At 35.9% G+C, this 22,911-nt stretch overlaps 1 protein-coding gene and 1 long non-coding RNA gene across 3 annotated transcripts in view; one reads left to right on the top strand and one right to left on the bottom strand.

The window, feature by feature from the left end:
* Positions 1-16,541, bottom strand: part of znf652 (zinc finger protein 652) — a 41,743-nt gene extending 25,202 nt beyond the window's left edge. For both annotated transcript variants that reach the window (XR_012400878.1, XM_680657.10), the window contains exon 1: positions 16,278-16,541. The gene's annotated coding sequence lies outside the window, so the exon portion shown is untranslated. The remainder of the gene's footprint in view (positions 1-16,277) is intronic.
* Positions 1-22,911, top strand: part of LOC137490042 (uncharacterized) — an 846,477-nt gene that overhangs the window by 202,763 nt on the left and 620,803 nt on the right. The gene's annotated exons all lie outside the window — the stretch shown is intronic.

Below are 22,911 nucleotides of genomic sequence, written 5' to 3'. Positions count from 1 at the left end.
CCCATAGTCTACTGCGAGATCAAGAACAGCAGCAAGTAAACAGCAGACGCAGACAGGAAAAATAGCGGTGTTTTTGCACTATACTCTAAACAGCCTCAACCTTGACTTCCTGGCTGTCTATGAACATCTTTGTTCTGTTTGAGCGCATGTGTGTGCCAGTCGCCCGTGCGAGCTGAACCAATGTTTCTGTGAAATACGCACTGCTTTTTCGAACAATACTGCATTGTGAAGCATTGACTGTGTACGACATGATAAAATCTGATGCCTTGTGACTAGCAAGATAATCACCGTCTAGTCGGAGTGCTGTGAAGAGACCAGCTGACTCACATTAACCCACCTCTTAAATCCATCATAGGAGAATAAACAGCTTAAATAAAAGACTTTTCTTTGTCAGACACATGCTAACAGTGGTGTCTTTGACTGTCTGAGTGCACAGATGCAAAGCAAAACGCACATTTCGAGACCGTTACAGCCGTTTTTTTATGGATCACAAGGCTTGTTGACTCATCAAGGTGCGTGCGAAACCTCTAGATGAAAGAAAGTGAGTTTATGCTGTTGTTTGGCAGCAGGAAAGGATGTGTGCCACGGCATAATGCAGATGTGTGCATTATCTTACAGTATGAATGTATGTGCGGTTTCGAAAGGTCGTGACCATTATGTGTGTTTGAAGTTGAGGAAGCGGAGTTTGAATGATGAAAACTGAAAAAAGCAAACAGTTAGGCCAGTTGAATCAGAAATGTGAGGCCTTAACGTATACGGCTTCACCTTTTGAGTCACGTTTAGGGCACATAAGCTTATGAAACATAAGGTTTCTCCAGGTGTCAGCAACTTAGATTTAAGGCTCTTTCAGAAACTGTATTAACAGTTGGCTCATTGACTGTAATCATATGAAGGTTCAAGAACATTTTTGTGTGCCCAAACAAACAAACCAAAATAGAAAAGTAAATTTCTTGCTCATCATTTTGGGCAAACAAGCACTTTAGGACCATTCTAAATGAAATTCACAATTTTGGTCTTTATGTCCTTTGCCAATCCTTCCCCTCTCTCTACTGTCCAATCAAATAATAAAAAATATTTATATTTACAGTGCATCTGGAAAGTATTGATAGCGCTTTATTTTTTTCCACATTTTTTATGTTACAGGCTTATTCCAAAATGGATTAAATGTATGTATTTCCTCAAAATTCTTCACACAATACCCCATAATGACAATGTGAAAAAAAGACTTTTAGAAATTGTTACAAATTTATTAAAAATAAAACACCTGAAAAATCACATGTACAGAAGTGTTCACAGCCTTTGTCTCTCTAAATTGAGCTCAGGTTCATTCTGTTTCCACTGATCATTCTTGAGATGTTTCAGCAGCTTAATTGGAGTTCACCTGTGGTCAATTTAGTTGATTGGACATGATTTGTAAAGGCATACACCTGTCTATAGAAGGTCCCAGGGTTGACAGTGCATGTCAAAGCACAAACCAAGCATGAAGACAAAGGAATTGTCTGTAGACCTCCAAGACAGGATAGTCTTAAGCCACAAGGCTGGGGAAGGTTACAAAATTTCTGCTGCTCAGTAAGTTCCAATTAGCATAGTGGCCTCCATCATCCATAAGTGGAAGATGTTTGGAGCCACCAGGACCCTTCCTAGAGCTGGCCGGCCATCTAAACTGAGTGATCAGGGGAGTAGGGCCTTAGTCAGGGACGTGATAAATTACCCGATGGTCACTCTGTCTGAGCTACAGCGTTCTTATGTGAAGAGAGGAGAACCTTACAGAAGGACAACCATTTGTGCAGCAATCCACCAATCAGGCCTGTATGGTAGAGTGGCTATACAGAAGCCAGTCCCTGTCTGGAATTTGCTACAGGGCATCTGAAGGACTCTCAGACCACAAGAAACTAAAATTCTCTGCTCTGATGAGAGTAAAATTAAACTCTTTTGAGTGAATGCCAGGCCTTACATTTGGAGAAAACCACCAGGCAGCGCTCATCGCCAGGCTAATACCCTCCCTACAGTGAAGCATAGTGGTGGCAACATCATGCTGTGGGGATGTTTTTCAACAGCAGCAACTGGAAGACTAGTCAGGATAAAGGGAAAGATGAATGCAGCAATGTACAGAGACATCCTGAATGAAAACCTGCTTCAGAGTGCTCTTGACCTCAGATTGGGGCGACGGTTCATCTTCCAGCAGGACAATGACCCAAAGCACACCGCCAAAATATCAATGGAGTGGCTTCACAACAACTCGATAAATGTCCTTGAGTGGCCCAGCCAGAGCCCAGACCTAAATTCTATTGAACATCTCTGGACTCTGGAGAGATCTGCAAATGACCGTACATTGTCACTTCCCATCCAACCTGATAGAGCTTGACAGGTACTGCAAAGAGAAATGGGGAAAAATTCCCAAAGACAGGTGTGCGGAATACATATTTTATATTTTATATATATATATATATATATATATATATATATATATATATATATATATATATATATATATATATATATATATATATATATATATAATGGGCGAGGCAGTGGCGCAGTAGGTAGTGCTGTCGCCTCACAGCAAGAAGGTCGCTGGGTCACTGGTCCGAACCTCGGCTCAGTTGGCATTTCTGTGTGGAGTTTGCATGTTCTCCTCGTGTTCCCGTGGGTTTCCTCCGGATGCTCCGGTTTCCCCCACAGTCCAAAGACATGCGGTACAGGTGAATTGGGTAGGCTAAATTGTCTGTAGTGTATGAGTGTGTGTGTGTGAATGTGTGTGTGGATTATTCCCAGAGATGGGTTGCGGCTGGAAGGGCATCCGCTGTGAATGAATGAATGAATGATTGAATATATATATTATTTCAATAAGTATTTTTATTTAGAGTATATCAATTTAAACTGGTTAAGACCAGTTTCACATAATTTAGAGGGATTTTTTCTTGGATCTGGTTGAGGTCAATCCTCTCTCAGAACCCAGATGCTTTGTGTTGGTTGTGGAAATTCAAAATTGACCCAAAAACAAATAATAAAGATGGTCTAAGATTCAACTATGGTTTAACTGGCGTACTAAAAGCCACGGAACTAAAAATAAGTAAATAATAAAAATAAGGCGACTTTTCCTGCTAGACCGTTTTTTTCTCATATTGTTTTCCATGCATTTTTTTGCAAAGCATTGAACGCGTTGCATATTTAAAATGCTTCAAAACTTTGTAAAACGCTGCTGTTTTTAACTTTGCAAAAAAAATATTCCCCGAATAAATTTAAATTTAGATTTCATGACTGGATTTTGCAATTCTGTCCACATTTGTGTACCTACAGAAATCCCAGAGCTATGCTAACAACTCATGTACTTATTTAGCTTTAGCTTTAAAATACCAGTGCAGAAAACATAGATTCCCTCTTGTGTTTTATTTACAGAAACACAATGAAGCAAAAACTGGAAAAAAAACTGGGTTAAAAAACATGCTGCTATGTATAAAACCATCTAACAATGAGCCTGAGTGACTTAATTCACCTGAATTACTGCAGCTGCAGCGACAGTTTACATTGCAGAAAAATGCCCACATATACATGCATGCACAGACCTGCCCACACAAACAAACAAACCATATACACACAAACAAACGCCTACACATTTACAATTACACACACACACATACACACACACACAAGCACATACATACCCACGCATATTCACACACACCTCCACCTTTCATCCGGTGCGCTTTGAAACTTTCTGAGAACTAGAGAGCGCAGTGTATGTGACCACATGATGGGTGTATAAGGGGTCACAAACTGCAGAGCGTGTGCGTTGGAGTCATAGGAAAATAGCCAGCGTATATGTAACATGCATTACTGTACGTGCATTCTCAAACCATGTCTGACACACATTCCACTACTCGTAAACACAGCACCAGGTCTATTGGAAACTTTCAGAAGTATTGAATATCACAATATTATTAAATATTACAATTGTAACAACATAGACAGCAACACTCTTGCCCAATCGATACCCAGCTGATTCAGTCGTTTCATAGTGAAATAAAAAAAAGTGCACCGCGCTTCTTGTCAACATAAAAGGCGGTGAGGTGCGCCTCACATTTTTGAAACAGAAGAGCGTGTTTGCTGTGATCGGCCTCTTGTTCAGCTGCAACATATAATTGTTAACTCGCGGGACCATACAGTGTAACCACGCGTGCCTACAGATATATTTGCCAAAAAAACAAAATGGAAGAAGAATATTGCTGTTTGTTACAGAGGAGTTGATGCCAAACCAGTGCTGATGCTGATGGCCTCCTGGATCTGTGTTATAAACACAACAAATCGGCTTCAGCTTTCATTTTACAGCTTATAAAGTATGTATGCAAATTAATGCAATATCATATTTAAACAACAAAACTGTTTACAAAATGTCAACATATGTGTGCGCTGTCATTGTCTTTTCATCACGCAGCGTGCGCACTTGAACAGCGAGTGAGAGAGGAAACCACATATCAAGATATAATCTTTAAAATAATGATTTCTATCAGAAATGTAAAAAGGTTTTGTGATATAATAATAACAGCGGGGCATTAAACACATGCATATTTTCCGTGGAGCGAGCGATTTGAGGAAGTCTGCTATTTTTATTTGACGGAAGAAAAAAAAAACATATGATTGGTAAAAAAAACAGCCTCTGCCCATTCTTAAAAAGGATTCAGTCAGTGTTTTCGTTTTGTAATATAAATAATAATTGAGGGGAAAATAATTTAGGGCAGGCCTGTCTATTTTATTTAGTTTATTCTGTTTTTCTATGCTATTGGAAACACTGCAGATGCATGAAGATGCTCTGTTTTTATGTTCTGTTATTAATATGCTAGCATGTTAAAATCAAGCAGTATTTTAAAATGCAATAGCCTATTTAATGTGCCAGACACAAAATAGACACGTCAATTATTTTTTATTTAATTTAATAATAATTTAATATTAATCTGACCAGTTAACCGTTAATATTCCATTAACGAGCGGCGGTTGTCGGTTAGCAAAATTAATGCTGAAATGAGCATCCCTATTCAAAACATCCTCATATAATGTTGGAAACCACTGACTTCCACATTATTTTCTTTCCTACTATGGATTTCAATGGTTTCCAACATTCTTCAAAATATCTTCATGTAATGTTGGGCACCATTTACTTCCATGACATTTTTCCCTACTATAGATGTAAATGGATACGGTTTCCAACATTCTTCAAAACATCTTCATATAGTGTTGGAAACCATTGACTTCCATAATATTTTTCCCTACTATAGATGTAAACGGATACGGTTTCCAACATTCTTCAAAACATCTTTATATAGTGTAGGAAACCACTGACTTCCGAAGTGTTTTCTTTTCTATTTTGGGTGTCAATGGTTTCCAACATTCTTCAAAATATCTTCCTATAATGTTGGAAACCATTGACTTCCATACTTTTCTTCCCACTATGGATGTCAGTGGATGCCAATTTCCAACATTCTTCAAAATATCTTCTTTTGTGTTGAACAGAAACTAAAACTGGCTTGAATCAAGTGTAAATGACAACAGAATTTTCATTTTTGGATGACCTATCCCATTAAAGAGATCTGCAAACTTAATTCACATCTAGGAAAAACTAGTTAAGCTTAAGTCACTGAAATACAGATTCTCACACCGTATGAGGAAGGAAATGAAAGAGAAAGCCCTATGCTTATTTACACACATACACACACGTCTGCGTTTACAAGTCTATATGTGCAGCTGGTGTGACACATGAATAAAAGCTGTCTGAAATTTGACGCAAAAGTGCGAAGGCGATATCAATGACTTCATTTTTCTCGCTTCAAGACGGAAAGGCACAGTTGAAGTTTTGTAACGCCTCGGGCTGCACTTCTCAAGATTATAGTAGGTGGATGATAACGGTGACTAATTCTGGGTTTCCTCGCACATAAAAAACAAGCTGCTTTGATGTGGGTGACAATCACTGAATCAAAATCTTTTACAACCAATGAAATAACTCACGTTTCAGCATCAACATCCCAATCAATTGTGACTATTGCATGGATTGAGGATCAAGAGTATGACCCCAAAAACCTCAAGTTCACCTCATCCAATTGGCTATGAACCAATTCAATCACCAAAACCACTCTAATCTCTTTAATCGATATTGCAGCTAAAGTAACCTTTCAAGATCAGATCTTAAAGGCACAGTCCACCCCAAAAAGAAAGTGAAATCAAAACACTCAAGTGGTTATAAATCTTAATGGTCTGGAGCAACTAGCACTCCAAAAACTGCATGCAAACTGCTTAGTTGTGAAAAAAGCATTACTGAAATCAGTTTTTTTTCTTCTTGCAGTTCTGAAGAACTTTGGAAACAGGACTTAGAAAAAATACTATGGAAGGCAACAGATGTGATGTGTGACCTATTTTATTTGCATTTTAGAATATTGCATAAAGATGCTTAACAGAAACAGCAAGAATGTCGGATGGTAGAACTGGGTAGTAGGACTGAGTAGGATGAATTTTTTTTAGCTATTAAGCAAACATAAGATTAACATTTAAGGTGTAGCAATTTCATCATGTGATAGTGGAAGCAACAAGACAGACTCACTGGCCACTTTATTAGGTACACCTGTCCAACTGCTTGTTAATGTCAATTTCTAATCAGGCAATCACATGGCAGCAACTCAACGCATTTAAGCATGTAGACATGCTCAAGACGATCTGCTGCAGTTCAAACCGGGCACCAGAATAGGGAAAGGTGATTTAAGTGACTTTGAATGTGGCATGGTTGTTGGTGCCAGACGGGCTGGTATGAGTATCTTAGAAACTGCTGATCTACTGGGATTTTCACACACAATCATCACTAGGGTTTACAGAGAATGGTCTAAAAAAGAGAAAATATCTATTGAGCGGCAGTTCTGAGGGCACAAATGCCTTGTTGATGTCAGAGGTCAGAGGAGAATGGCCAGACTCGTTCGAGCTGATAGAAAGGCAACAGTAACTCAAATAACCACTCATTACAACCGAGGTATGCAGAAGAGCATCTCTGAACACACAACACGTGAATCATCTCAGACTGGTTTCTTGAACATGACAATGAGTTCACTGCACTCAAATGGCCTCCACAGTCACCAGAACTCAATCCAATAGAGCATCTTTGGGATGTGGTGGAACGGGACATTCGCATCATGGATGTGCAGCAGACAAATCTGCAGCAACTGCGTGATGCTATCATGTCAATGGCGACCGAAATCGCAGAGGAATATTTCCAGTACTTTGCTGAATCTATGCCACGAAGGATTAGGGCAGTTTTAAAGGCAAAATGGGGTCCAACATCATACTATCAAGGTGTACCTAATATTGTGGCCGGTGAGTGTATAATAATATTATTGTCTTATTCAGATTAAGGCAAATAATTAAATTACTGATGTCAATGTAAACGTAGTCATTGATCAATTGAAAACAAAAACTAGCAGAATGGGAAGACATTAAGGCAAATTAGTGAATCGACCTCATCGAAAAACATCTAAAATGTTGTTTTGGTCATTCTAAAATCCCTCAGCCAAAGTCTGTCATCAAGGTGGTTCAGTATTATTACCTCACGGATTTCAGTCTTTATGAGCTACATAGCTAATATCTGTTTTCCCCAACATTCTTCAGTACATCTTCCTTTGTGTTCAACAGAAAAAACTCAAAACAGTACTAAAACAAATGAAGGATGAGTAAATTATCACATTTTTAGGCCAACGATCCCTTTAGGTGGATTTCGTGCACACCCTGGCACTGATTTATGTAATACTGAGTAAAATGTGTATCAAAATGACTCAAAGCGAAACTTACACTGCTAAAACCTTCAGTCGCTGGGTGTTTCCCCTCATTTTTTCGTTTCAAAGTTTCAACATTTCTGACCTGCTGGCCTCGAGCTGCACTCGAATAGCAACAGACCACTGATAATCTGATTAATTATTCAATCAAGAGAGGTCAACCAAGACCGTACTGAGAGATTTGCGTTCCGACTTTGACTCAGAATGGGCCGCCGGGTTCTTTGAGTGCTGTTATGCAACTGTATTAACCACTAGCAAGCTGAGTCACTCTTTTTCATTCACATGCACTTCCACTAACCCGCCAACCCATGGCCTTTTAACACAGGTCACTGTACGGGAGACGATATGAATGACTCAGGGTGAGCAGCAATGTCAAGATGTGCAAAATCTTAAATACTGAAGTTTGTTTAATGTTAAGGTCCTTAAAAATGAAAAAACCAGAGCAGCAATATATGATGCCACTCATGCTGCAGAGATCGGCTTTAAATCAATATGCAAGCAAGCACTTTGTGTTTTCTAGGGCAGAGCTCTTAATTGAAATGAAATCGCAGACATGACTGAAGTCACCATGACATCTTAATTTTGATGTGTGTATAGTAGTTCTAGTTCTTGTTATAAATGATGTATCTTTGCACTGTATTACTTTATAAGAATTTCTTTGCCCACATAAACATTAATCAAATACCACAAACTTCCCTCCCTGTTGAAATGACTTCTCTTCATTTAGGGCAGGAATATCAGTGCACTCCATAAAATGCTTTTCTTACTTAGATTTTTGGACTAGGGCTGGGCCGATAAACAATATTATATCGAATCGTAATAAAATTTGTCAACAACGATGATAAGCTCTGGACTTTTTCACTCTATATTGATCGAAGAGCCGAACACACAGCAGAAATGCGCAACAATGGGAATCTAAAAGTGTGTTGATATTAGAGATGTACCGAATTTCTGGCGAGCGAAGATTTATCAGTCGAAAATCTGTTATACCATATAATAGACCCTCTATTTTTTGTGACTGCGGTCTTTGTTGGGGTAGTCTTTTAAACCTGGAAGCATTATCAACTGATATTGAAATATATATCAGTATCGTTAAATATGGAAAATAATTATGGAGATTGGATTTATGGCATATCGCCCAGCCCAAATTTGGACTAGACACAAGACAAAAACAAAGATCTAAATGATCTTAAATCAAGAAGCACTTTCTAAACAATCAAGACACTAGCTATGTTTCCATCCACCTATTTTATGCGCATTTTGCAAATAAACTTTTTATTCGATAAGAAAAGATGCACATAAACTGTGATGGAAACACTTTTACCACACAAACTCCAGCATGCGCATTAAAAAAGGTCATGTGATGCCTAAAATGTGTGTGAATGGATAAAACGTCTGGCTGAGCACATTATAAAACATCTGAAATGTTGTTTTGGTCATTATAAAACGCCTTACCATTTCAGTATTAATGTTATTATATTATTAATGACCTCCACAATCAAGAGCACCTGTGCTCCGCGACTGACACCTTCAAACGCCACTGCGCGCTCACTGCTTGTGAGGATTATCTTCTGAGGCGCATTCATTTAGAAAAGACTGATGCAGCTTCTCCTACTGCAGCAAATGCAGTTTTTACTGTTGATATTTGGCGTCAGTTAATCAGGAAGTGACGATTTTGTTCGCTTTGACTCGTTGGATGGAAACGATGCTTCATTCGCACAACTTTTATGCGATAATCGAGTTTTACGCAAAAAGTTATTCGCATTTTTGGATGGAAACATAGCTACTGACTTGATTTAAGAAACAATATGCCAAAATCAAAAAAGTTTTACCTTAAAATAAGCTAAATAATCTGACAATAAGGTAAGCAAAATAATCTTGCTTTTCCTTCTGACATAAGATTAACTATTAGAGTTAATCTTTTTTTCAGAGTTAATCACTTTCAGATTATTTTCATAACCCCATTGTCAGATTAATCAGCTTGATTTAGGGAAAAACTCACTTAATTTGCATTATTATTTCTTAAAACAAGACAGTACGTCTTGCTTGTCAAGAAAACCTCTATCTGGACTAGAAACAAGACAACATCTAGGTAAGAAAAGCATTTGTTTGCAGTGTGGGTGTCTTATTTCTGCTCTGAATTCATCTGTTCGTCACGTCTTCCAACTTTTTGTTTTGTTTAGCAACACTTGGGATGCACTGAATATTCAGCCACAGAATTTTCGGTCGAAACATTTTCATCACCAAAATACGGCCAAAACAGTATATTGTGATGATGCAAACAGAAACTGTGGCTTGTACTTGCTTGTCTGAAGCTGCGCATCTATGCGGTGTCTACTTAAGAAATAATATGACAACACTAAGTTAGCTTTTCCTTAAAACAAGCAAAATAATCTTGTTTTTGCTATTGACATAAGATTATTGTGCTTGTTTTAATGAAAAACTCACTTTTATTATTATTATTATTATAATATTTTATTATTTTTATATATTAAATATTATTTCCTAATTTGAGACAATATGTTTTGCTTGTCAAAAAAATGCTTCTCGATTTAAGAGTTTTTAGATATCTGGACTAGAAACAAGACGAAATCGAAGTAAGAAAACCATTTTTATTATGTGGGCGTCTGGTACCTGCTCTGAATTCGTCCATTCGGCAATCTTACTTTATTTTTTTAGCAACACCCATCTTTCAACAATCTAGTCGACTCTCTAAGAACAAAAGTCATACACCATCCCTCATTTTATGGGGGGGGGGGGGGGGGGGGGGGGGGACCTGCAAACTTCAGTTTCTTCACTTCATGGTGACTTTAAGCAAAGCTGTGATTCTCATGCACATCTTTTCAGTGAAGCACATATTTTTCAAGTTTTGCAAAGCCCTAACTTAAAAGTCTAATGGCTGATGGCTGAATGAATATTTTCTCACATTTACTGCTTGCTGTGATTATGCGTTCACGATGAACTGATACAGGGGTCTTCATAAGTCATGTTACTAGATATAAATACAGGTCAGAGCAAGCTATTTCTCACGATTTAAAGGTGTGCTAGTGTTAAAACCCCATTGTAACTCGCATCTTGACTATAATTATGAGGTATTTTCACCTGCAGAATTTACTACAGAGTCACAGTTCAATGAAGTGGTGTTTTTACCCGCACTTGAAATAGGTTTTAACCCATACAAGTGCACACAGGCATTTTTGAGTGAAAAACAGTAAGCATAGACCCGAAGCAGTGGGCAGCTATTTCTTCCAGCACCCAGGGAGCAATAAGGGGTTAGGTGCCTCAATCAGGGGCACCTCAACTGGGTAGTTCACTTACTCCTGGTTTCTGACTGGTTCTTAAACATGACAATGAGCTCACTGTACTCAAATGGCCTTCACAGTCACCAGACCTCAATCCAATAGAGCACCTTTGGGATGTGGTGGAACTGGAGATTCACATCATGGATGTACAGTGGACAAATCTGCAGCGACTGCGTGATGCTTTCATGTCAACATGGAGCAAAATCTCTGAAGAATATTTCCAGTACTTTGTTAAATCTATGCCACGAAGGATTAAGGCAGTTCTGAAGGCAAAAATGGGTCCAACTTGGTACTAGTAAAGTGTACCTGGCAGGTGAGTGTAAATCCATCTAGATTTTATCCATCTAACCAGACAAATGAATGCGATGAAATACAGTGGTGAACATATGAAGTGGATCCAAAAATGGGTCCTGTTCAATAGTGTTAGGACAACTTTGAGGACCCACTTCAAATGTTGTTGACTACTGCAAGCCCGTAGCCAGCCTGGTGAAAAGTGTGGTTCTTTTTTCTTAAAATATGAACCTTTTTGCAGTTATTCGTCTCATTTTCTATTTAATTATGAAGTTTAAATACTTTTTAAGCACTATTTTCTGCTGGATTAGCTTGTTGGAAGATCATCAACCACACTTTTTGATGTACAAAAGAAATTTCCTAAACAGTAAGAAAAAAAAATCATGGAGAATAATACTTATTTTTCAAAAACAAATGTATTAAATCATACACCGTTAAAAAAAGGATGCTGTTCATGTTTTAAATTAAAAACTAGCCTATATTGTCATTGATTAGGCAAACACAAAGTGGCCAGCACATTTTACTTTCCTCAGTCTGAAGCAGCAGCCAAATGAGAATTCACGCTTGGTCTTAAAGCCTTCTTCGATGTATATTTTCACAATTTATTATGACACAGCAGTCAAAATACCACAAATAAGCTTATGTATCGGACAAATTCTGGACTTTTGTCAGTGAGGGGTGGTATTGCGACTTCCTGATTCCTCAAGTCGCTAGAGAGGCAGTGAGGGTCCTTTAAATTTGTGATGGGCTGTGTGGCTGAGACAGACGCGCTGAGCCCAAGATGTTAGTAGCAAAACTTTTTATAAATTTGAAACAAGACATGATAAACGACAATCTGTGGATTGAATACCCGTTGCATATTGCGTTAAAGACTGATTATTGCGCTGCAGCGTGGCGTGTAGTGCTATAGGGTTGTTGCGTGTGCCAAGGCGGGCAACAAAAAATATGGTTACCCCACTCTCATTCTCTTTTCCTAACTGTGTGAGGTGAGTATGCCCACGTGACCAAAACATTACACGTCACTGTGAAACCCAAACTATTCAGTAAACAAATAAACATTATCATTAAATGAAAAGTAATATGGCTCCTATAGGTGGGTCTTTCAAACCATCTGAAGCCCCTTTGGCTATAGGACTGCTACGGTTTAGATAGCAATCAAAGTTTAAAGTGGATCAAAACCTTTCACCAATGTTGTCCTAACACTATTCAACACCCATTATAGTCATGGGACAATTTTGACAAACTTTTTTGATCAACTTCAAATGTCGACGACTGTATATGCGTGTCATAATCTATATGCGTAAAATACAGCAAAGATTAAAATATCTATATAAAAAGTTAATCTAAATGTAATGTGAATGGAAGCACACACAAATGTACGCCTTTTTCACACAGTCTCACGTTTTCTGGATGAAAATTACTAATAAACTATAAACGTTAAAACATCTATACGCAAAACTCACGCAGAGGTTTGACGGTGCAACAGATTTAGCAGCTTCTGCACATCTTCTAGTCATCTCCGCATGCTAAGCTGGAATAAAAGAAAGCACTTTAACTTGAAAAAACAAGAAAGCCGCTCTTCACCTTTAACAAGTTCAGATTTTTCACAGCAGGAGAGCATCATGGCAGATGCGGCAAAAACACCGACGCTTTGAAGACAAAGACGCCGTCAGTCTAACAAATGCTCTATCAACTGTGACTCCACATGAGAGCCTTTTCTGATCTTTGATTCATTAAATAATAAATAAATAAATAAATAAATAAAAATAACACCTGATATACACAACCTCTCAAGTTAGGAGAGAATTAATGCAGTTTAAATGGTATATCTATATAAAAGTGTAACAAATAACATGCATGTACTACAACTTTGCAGCCAAAAGGGTAGATGATATCAGGACTGTGCAATATATGATGATATATATCCTATGGACAAAATAAAAAGTCTATATTATGCTCTTTTATTTATTTTATTGTGTCTCTAAATGCATTTTATGATGGTAATGCCTTTTCACTAGCTTGCAATACTAAATGTGTAATACTTTTACATCATTATCATGAACGCAATATTGCATAGGATATTGATATTATTGACAGGGATGCAGACAGAAACATGAATAACAGCATCATGAGAAAGTTGCAATCTTGCGAGAACAGTGTTCATATTTTAGATTTTATTTAGTGATTTATTTTTATGTTGCACCTGTGATTATTCGTTTTTCTAAAGTGCTTTATTAATAGCAAAAATCAGCCCAAGGCACTTGAGAAAATATTAAATAGCCTTTATTGACACGGCTATTCCTTAAAACTGCGCTAAACTTTGGCAAACAACTGCCTTCATCAGGTTAAGGAATATTTAAGGACTAGCCATGTCAAGAAAGGCTTCTTAAAAAACATTTTGCCACATATTTCGAGTGCCTTGGACTGATTTTTGCTGTTTACTCTGATGAATCCCTTACCCAAAGAGCGCAGACACATTTTTATAATACCCCTGAGCACTTTTCGCTTGATTTAGTGTTTTATTAATACTTATTTTACATTTCTACACCCTAAAATCAAACATTTGCCCTTAAGTACTAAATAAAGTGAAAAGTGTGATCACATACGAGTGATTTTTGCAGTGTATACTGTTAAACTTACAAGTATTAATTATTTATAAACAATTAAATGATTGAATTTACAGAAATTACACTACATCATATTAGGTTATCTGAGGAAATGAGATGACTTAATGTGAGATTTTAGTCATATCGCCCAGCATTAGATGATGTTATGAAGACAGTACTATCAAAATGCTAAGCAGATGAAGTAAGAACAACACAAGCAGGGTAAAAATAATACTAACATAATGACTGCTGTCTAAATAAGCTATTTTTTTAGGATAAAGCACCCATACTCATGCTTTTGATTATGACATTGTGAAGTGCACAAGCTCTGGATGCAGACAGAAACATGAATAACAGTATCATGAGACAGTTGCAATCTTGAAGGTACAGTGTTCACATTTTATTTAAAGATTTGTTTTTATTTTTATGTTGGATCTGTAATCATTAATTTTTCTAAAGCATTTTATTAATAGCAAAAAATCAGTCCAAGGCACTCGAAAAATGTGAGAAAAGTATTAAAAAGCATTTCGGCAAACAACTGCCTTCATCAGGGTAACAAGATTCAGGTTACCCTGATCAAGGCAGTTGTTTGGCGATATGTTTATGCGCAGTTTTAGTTAGACAAGTCATGTCAATAAAGGCTTTTTAATGTATTTCGAGTGCCTTGGACTGATTTTTTGCTGTTTACTCTGATGAATCCCTTACCCAGAGAGCACTGACACAATTGTTTAAGTTACCCCTGAGCACTTTTTGTTTGTGTATATTGTTTTATTAATATTTATTTAACATTTCTACATCCTCAAAACAAACATTTGCTCTTAAAAACTAAATAAAGAGAGAGGTATGATCACATATGAGTGATTTGTGATGTATATACTGATACATTTTCATGTGTTTAATATATACAAACCAATGACGGTAAGAATATACAGAACTACATCATGATATATATTGCTATATTAGGAAATGAGATGACTTGTAATATGAGATTTTAGTCATATCACCCAGCATTAGATGATGTTATAAGGACAGTATCATGAAAATGCAAAGCAGATAAAGTAAAAACAACACAAGGTGGGTAAATATACTACTAACATAATGAATGCTGTCTAAATAAATTATTTAATTAGCATAAAGCACACATACTCCTGCTTTTGGTTATTTCATTGTGAAGTAACGTTACAATGTGGAGAAAATCTCTTTGCTGTTGAAGTTGCTGAGACTTCACTAACGTTACAAGCTTGGATAAAAGGAAAGCGGGAGAAAATTGTACACAAAATAGTGAGCTAAAACCAAAGATTTCGGTCTTGTCATGCGCACAAATGCAAAGCAGCGGTTCTAAACTATGTTTATCCGCAAACAGACTGAAAACTAGATGTAGGACGTAAAAGAAAAATCGCAAAAAAATGCGTCTTGTAGGGTCAGCGCTAGCAGCTCTTGCTAACGCGGCTGTTTGAGCAGGCCTAGCGCGCGCATCCACAATACACATCCAAACTCCATCGCGTCCACCCCAAAAATGAGGGGAAAATACCAGGATACCGCGAATTCTGTTAGGCACATACTGCCAGGACAGTTAAAAAAGCAGCTAAGGGTGTCCTGCAACTCATTGGCGAAGAGCAACTTTTTTGGGAAAGCGACGCAAAGAAAGGGTTAACCCGAAGGAAACATTGGTTGGTCGGGACGGCAGGCGTGCAGGCCGATCGGCTAGCAGAGCTAACAGCCCGAGTGCATGAACACACAGCAGCCCAAGATGGACACCAGCAACTGCAGGAGCTGCTTTTGCAAAAAAATATTCATTTTGCATTTGCTAAAACCCAGCTCAAGTCATTTTCATGCATACAGCGACCGCGAGACTATTGAACCCCGTTGGCTCATATAGCAAGCTAACATCAACGTCGTGGACGACTTTCACTTTTTTACACCCCCAAAACCGCCCAGATTTATACTCCTTCACAAATTTACTCATTCATATCGACACGGTCTGCGGTCAGTCAGCTGCAGTAACGCGCTCTCGGTGCATTAGTATGCAAAACAGCATTTTAGGCAGGGAACAATAACATTTAGACGACTCGCTTTCTTTCAGAACAAACAAAAAATCATCTGCAGACCGACCGGTACATAGAAGGCAGAACATATAAGTGCATCGCTTGTCATGATGACAGAAGGCTTCATACCTTGACAGATGTTTCAATGCATGCGCTGAACAACTGTCATCGCTGTAAATAAATGCAAAAGCAGAAATTAACTTGTAGCAGCAAGAAGAACTCACTCACCCGAGACACGAGCGCCCTCTCCCTCATACCGCGAGCCTCAAGTTGTGTCGGATGAAACACAAATCTTCAGAAGAAAACAAAAAAAAAACACTAGTTTCAGACAAACTCTTTCTCAGCGAGCGCTGTGAGTTTTTTGGCAAGCAGCGCGCGTTCGCGTGCACGCGCACACTGACTATCTTAAATGTTCTGCTGCTGGAATCCAGCGGTGTTTTGCTTCACAAGCCATCGCTACGTGTCTGATGGCTTGAGTCTCGCATATCAAGCATCCTCCGAGCTCCACCGAGGCGCTCGAGCCGGAGAAAGTGCGCGTGGACTCGGTTTTTTTTTCTTCCCGTCTTGAAGAGAAAGCAGACAGTGCTCAGTGCGCGCGCCCGACACCCAGGCGATCCCGCGACTCAACTCTGACTTCTTCACTTTATTTACGAAATGATCAAATGCTTACAGATATGAGAACTTTATGAACTTTTGTCTTTGCCACCACTACAATTTGTCATTTGCATAATTTTGAGTAAATAGTTTTTTATTGTTTATTTAATTTAATGTTATTTTATGTACGTATGTCTTTGTGTATGTATGCGCTATTTATATTTTTATTAGGAGTCGGAATCACCAGTCACAATGATATGATTAAATCACAATGCAATATTATAATGATATTTGTGTCACAATAATTTTTTTCACAATACAATTTGATCATAATACGATTAGACCACGATGTATTGTCACAATACTTGTCACGATACACTATTATCATGTTACGATTAGACTATGATATGATAGCATCACGATATTTGTGTCATGATGCAATATTATCACAATACGATTAGAACATGATACGATAATCATGATGCTTTTGTCACGATACAATATTATCATAAGATTAAACCACGATACAATGATATCACAATACTTGTGTCTTGTCACGGTGCAATATTTTCACAATAAGATTAGACCATGATACGATATTATCACAATACTTGAGTCGCGATAAAATATCACGATACTTGTGTCACGATGCAATATTATCACAATACTTGTGTCATGATGCAATATTTGTCATGATACATACTTGTGTCACAATACAATATTATCATGATACGATTAGACCACGATACGATATTATCACTATACTTGTGTCACGATACAATATTATTATGATACAATTAGACCACAATATTCTATCACAATACTTGTGTCACGATACAATATTAATATGATAAAATTAGACTACAATATACTATCACAATACTTGTGTCACGATACAATATTATTATTATACGATTAGACCACAATATACTATTACAATACTTGTGTCACGATACAATATTAATGATAAAATTAGACTACAATATACTATCACTATACTTGTGTCACGATACAATATTATTATGATACGATTAGACCACAATACGATATTATCACGATACTTGTGTCATGAAACAATATTATTGATACGATTAGACCACGATACGATATTTTCACGATACTTGTCACGATACAATATTATCATAATGATTAGACCTTGATGCGATATATCACGATACTTGTGTCAAAATACAATATTATCACAATATAATTACACCACGTTACGATATTATCACGATACTTCTGTTGTGATATAATATTATCACAATATGATTAGTTCACGATACGATATTATCACAATACTTGTGTCAAGATACAATATTATCAAAATCCAATATTATTACGATATGATTAGATCAAAATGCGATATTATTACAATTCTTTTAACATGATATGATTAGACTATGATACAAGATTATGTATTAATGTGTGTCAATCCTCTATTATCACTATACAATTTTATCATGATACTTGCGTCATGCTAAAATATTATCACGAGATGATATTATCACAATACTTGTGTCACGATGCAATATGATCACAATACAATTACACCATGTTACGATATTATCACGATACTACAGTCCCGATACAATTTTATCATGATATGATTAGACAACGATATATTATAACAATACTTGTGTTAGGATACAATATTATCATGATATGATTAGACCACAATACAATATTATCACAATACTTGTATCGCGATACAATATTATCATGATAAGATTAGATTCATTCATTCATTTTCTTGTCGGCTTAGTCCCTTTATTATTCCGGGGTCGCCACAGCGGAATCAACCGCCAACTTATCCAGCACGTTTTTATGCAGCGGATACCCTTCCAGCCGCAACCCATCTCTGGGAAACATCCACACACTCATTCATACACTACGGACAATTTAGCCTACCCAATTCACCTGTACCGCATGTCTTTGGACTGTGGGGGAAACCGGAGCACCCGGAGGAAACCCACGTGAAGGCAGAGAGAACATGCAAACCCCACACAGAACGCCAACTGAGACAAGCCGAGGTTAGAACAAGCGACCCAGCGACCTTCTTGCTGTAAGACGACAGCACTACCTACTGCGCCACTGCTTCCCCACGATTAGACTACAATATTATCACGATTCTTGTGTCACTATACAATATTATCAAGATACGATATTGACATAAGAGTGTCACCATACAATATTATCACAATACTTGTGTCGCGATACAATGTTATCCTGATACTTGTGTTGTGATACAATATTATCACAATACTTGTGTTACGATCCAAAATTATCACAAAACGATTAGACCACAAAACAATATTATCTCGATACTTGTGTCACAATACAATATTATCAAGATACGATATTAGGATACGATATTGTCATACTAGTGTCGCGATTCAATATTATCACAATACTTTTGTCGCGAAACAATATTATCACAATACGACTAGACCAAAATCATATGATATGATTAGATTATGATACAATACTATCATGAAGCTTGATTTTAAAAGCATCGCCATATTCATATTCTGCGATACAAACTTTTTGAAGCATTTTAATTTCAGTGGAATAGACTATTATCAGTGAGCCAGAAATCTCGCCGATTTCTTATAAAAATATCTTCTTTTTTTCTCCAGATAAAATGAAGTCAGGTTGGACAGAACTTTCGGTTTTGGGTAAACTAATTGTTTAACTTGGCAATAATGAAGCTTCAAACTTTACATAGGGCAATGTTCGTACACACTCTTCAGCCTATAAGCAACCCACAAACACAAATGCACTTTAGCATAATGAGCATGGCTATTTACAAGATACGGTTTTGATATTCAAGAAAACGGCTCTCTATTGCATAAATATGAGAATAATGTTGTATAATGTCGAGTGTGTTTGCCTGAGATGAAACATGATGAGCTCAGCTAAACACAATATGATATGATCTCTCATATACATCTGCTTTTCCTCCACAGGGATTATTGACAAACAGGTCTGACGGAGCAGATGCTGTTTAATACAGAGATCAACACTGATGCTCATTTCAGACAATAACATGGTGCATATGAGCAAAGGATCAGCAATCAAGGATATTTGTGATACTGGAACCAATTAAAAAAAAGAGATGCAAACATGCTGAATGAGATTTATCAACACAAACTCACGGCAATTGGTAAATATGATAGCTGAATAAATAAGTTTGTCATTGACAGACTATATTTTTGAAAATAAAGAATACATAAGTTTTTCATTGATTTGTTTTATTGGAATAGAACTAAATTTAGAAAATAAGTTGAATAAATAAGTATTCTGTTGATGTTTTTATAGGATAAACCTATAGTTTGTAAAATAAGCTGAATAAATATTTTTTTATTGATGTATTTATTAGGATAAAACTCTTATTTTATAAAACAAACTAAATAAACATTTTTATTAATGTATTTATTAGGATAAAACTCCTATTTTATAAAACAAACTAAATAAATATTTATTAGTATACATTTTTACATCAATAAAAATGTATTTATTAGGATAAAACTTTTATTTTATAAAACTAAATAAATATTTTTATCGATGTATTTGTTAGGATAAAACAATATTTTAAAAATAATCAGAATAAACATGTTTTCAATTGATGTAATACATTTTTATTGATGTATTTATTAGGACAAGAGCAATATTTAGAAAAATAAGTTGAAAAAATAAGCTTTCAATTGAAGTATTTTTGTTAGGATAGAACAATATTTTGGAAATAAGCCGAACACATACATTTATTATTGATTTATTTATTAGGAAAGAACAATAATTAGAAAAAAACAAAAAACAGAATAAATTTCTAAAGATTTATGTTTTATTAGAATATAACATTATTTTGCTCTGGTTTCCCCCACAAGTCCAAAGACGTGTGTTATAGGTGAATTGGATAAGCTAAATTGTCCGTAGTGTGTGTGTGTGTGTGTGTGTGTGTGTGAAAGAGTGTGTATGGGTGTTTCCCAGTGTTGGGTTGTGGATGGAAGGGCATCTGCTGTGTAAAACATATGCTGTTGGTGGCTCATTACGCTATGGCGACCCTTGATAAATAATGGGACTAAGCCGAAAAGAAAATGAATAAATGAATGAATATTTTGAAAATAGGCTGAATAAATAAGTTTTTATTGATGTGTTTTATTAGGATAGAACAATATTTTGAAAATAAACAGAAAAAACATGTTCCATTGATGTATTAGAATAGAACACTGCTTTAAATATAAACAGAATAAATAAGATTCCATTGATGTAATTAAACTATATTTTGTGAATAAGCTGAATAGGTTTTCCATTGATGTATATTTTATTAGGTTAAGAACAATATTTAAAAAAGAATATGAAAGAACATGTTTTCCATTGATGTATTTATTATAACAGAACAATATTTTGAAAATAAACCAAATAAATAAGTTTCCTATTGATGTGTGAACAATAATTTTTAAATAAGCAGCATAATTACGTTTTTATTGATGTTTTATTAATATATGAGCAATATTTTGAAAATAAGCTGAATAAATTAGCTTTCCATTAATTTACTTATTGGGATAAAATAATATTTTGAAAATAGGCTATAGAATTATGTTTTAATTGATGTATTTATTACAATAGAACAATATTTAGAAATTAAGTTAAGAATAAGTATGTTTACAATTGGTGTATTTAATAGGATAAGAGCAATATTTTAGAAATAAACAAAATAAATACGTTTCTATCCATGTATTTATTAGTATAGAACAATATTTGTAAAATAAGCAGAATAAATATTATTCCTTTTGATGTATTTCTTAGGATAAAACAATATCTTAAAAATGAACTGAATAAATTAATTTTCAATAATTTATTTATAGGTTAAAAACTTATTTTGAAAATAGTCTGAATAAATGTGTTTTATTGGTGTATTTATTAATATAAGAACAATACTTAGAAAGTAAGTTGAATAAGTAGATTTTCCATTGATATATTTATTAGGATAAAACATTATTTAAAAAATAAGCTGGATAAATAAGCATTTTATTGATGTTTTCATTAAGATAAAACAATATTTTGAAAACAATAATTAACTAAATTAAATTATAAATTAAATAATTAGGTTTTATATATATATTTTATTTAATAGGATAAAACAATATTTTGAAAATAAGATGAATAAATAAAATCTTAATTAATGTATGTATTAAGATAAAACAATATTATGTAAATAAGCCATACGTTTCCATTGATGTATTTATTGGAATAGAATAATATTTTAAAAATCTAAAATCTAAAGGTGCTTAATGCACGTTACTGATCAAAAGTGGAGTCTTGATATATTTGCAGTAGGAAATTTACAAAATATCTTCATGGAACAGGATCTTTATATCCTAATGCTTTTCAATATAATATAGAAATATATCATTTAGAGTGGACTCATACAGTGCATTTTTAAATATTGTCAGAAATTTACTCGTGCAAAGTAAACCTTTTCACTTATAACTACATTTGAATTCCTTATAGAGTAAATAACAACAAAAATCACAGGAAGAGTTCATTGATGTACTATTACTACTACCTTTCCCTTAAAATGCAGCGCAGTCATTCAGTTTCAGACTAATGTTGGTCTTGTTGCCCACAAAAGTGTTTCAAGCTCAAGTGTAACACAGGAAAGCAACATTGACATCCTGTGTGTGAAGACTGAGTGTGTCTGTGAAGCCGAAAATAGCAAATACTACGATTTACACACTTCTTATCTCATCTCCAGTTTAGCAAAAAAAAAAAAAGTGTCTATACCACAAAAAAAAAAAAAAAAAAGAAAAGATGAAGATAATATATTTGGCGTGAAGCTCTTTTGTATTTACATTATCATTCACCCACCAACTAATCCAGCACGTTTTTACGCAGCAGATGCCCCTCCAGCCGCAACCCATCTCTGAAAAACATCCACACACACACACACACACACACTACGGACAATTTAGCTTACCCAATTCATCTGTACCGCATGTCTTTGGACTGTGGGGGAAACCGGAGCACCCAGAGGAAACCCAGGCGAACGCAGGGAGATCATGCAAACCTTACACAGAAACGCCAACTGACCCAGCCGAGGCTCGAAACAGCGACCTTCTTGCTGTAAGGTGACAGCCATTATATCATATATTTTACAAATCAAACGCTTGGTTGTGTTTACGAAGCAGAATTTTGCAGTTGTCAGGTAAAAGTGAAAGAAAAGCGTGCTTTAAACAACAACAATGAAGAAGTTAACAAAAAATAC

Source organism: Danio rerio, chromosome 3 (assembly GCF_049306965.1).
Source record: "Danio rerio strain Tuebingen ecotype United States chromosome 3, GRCz12tu, whole genome shotgun sequence".
NCBI classification, from domain to species: domain Eukaryota; kingdom Metazoa; phylum Chordata; class Actinopteri; order Cypriniformes; family Danionidae; genus Danio; species Danio rerio.
Note: the sequence above shows the minus strand (reverse complement) of the source record. Positions and strands in the feature narration are given on the sequence as shown.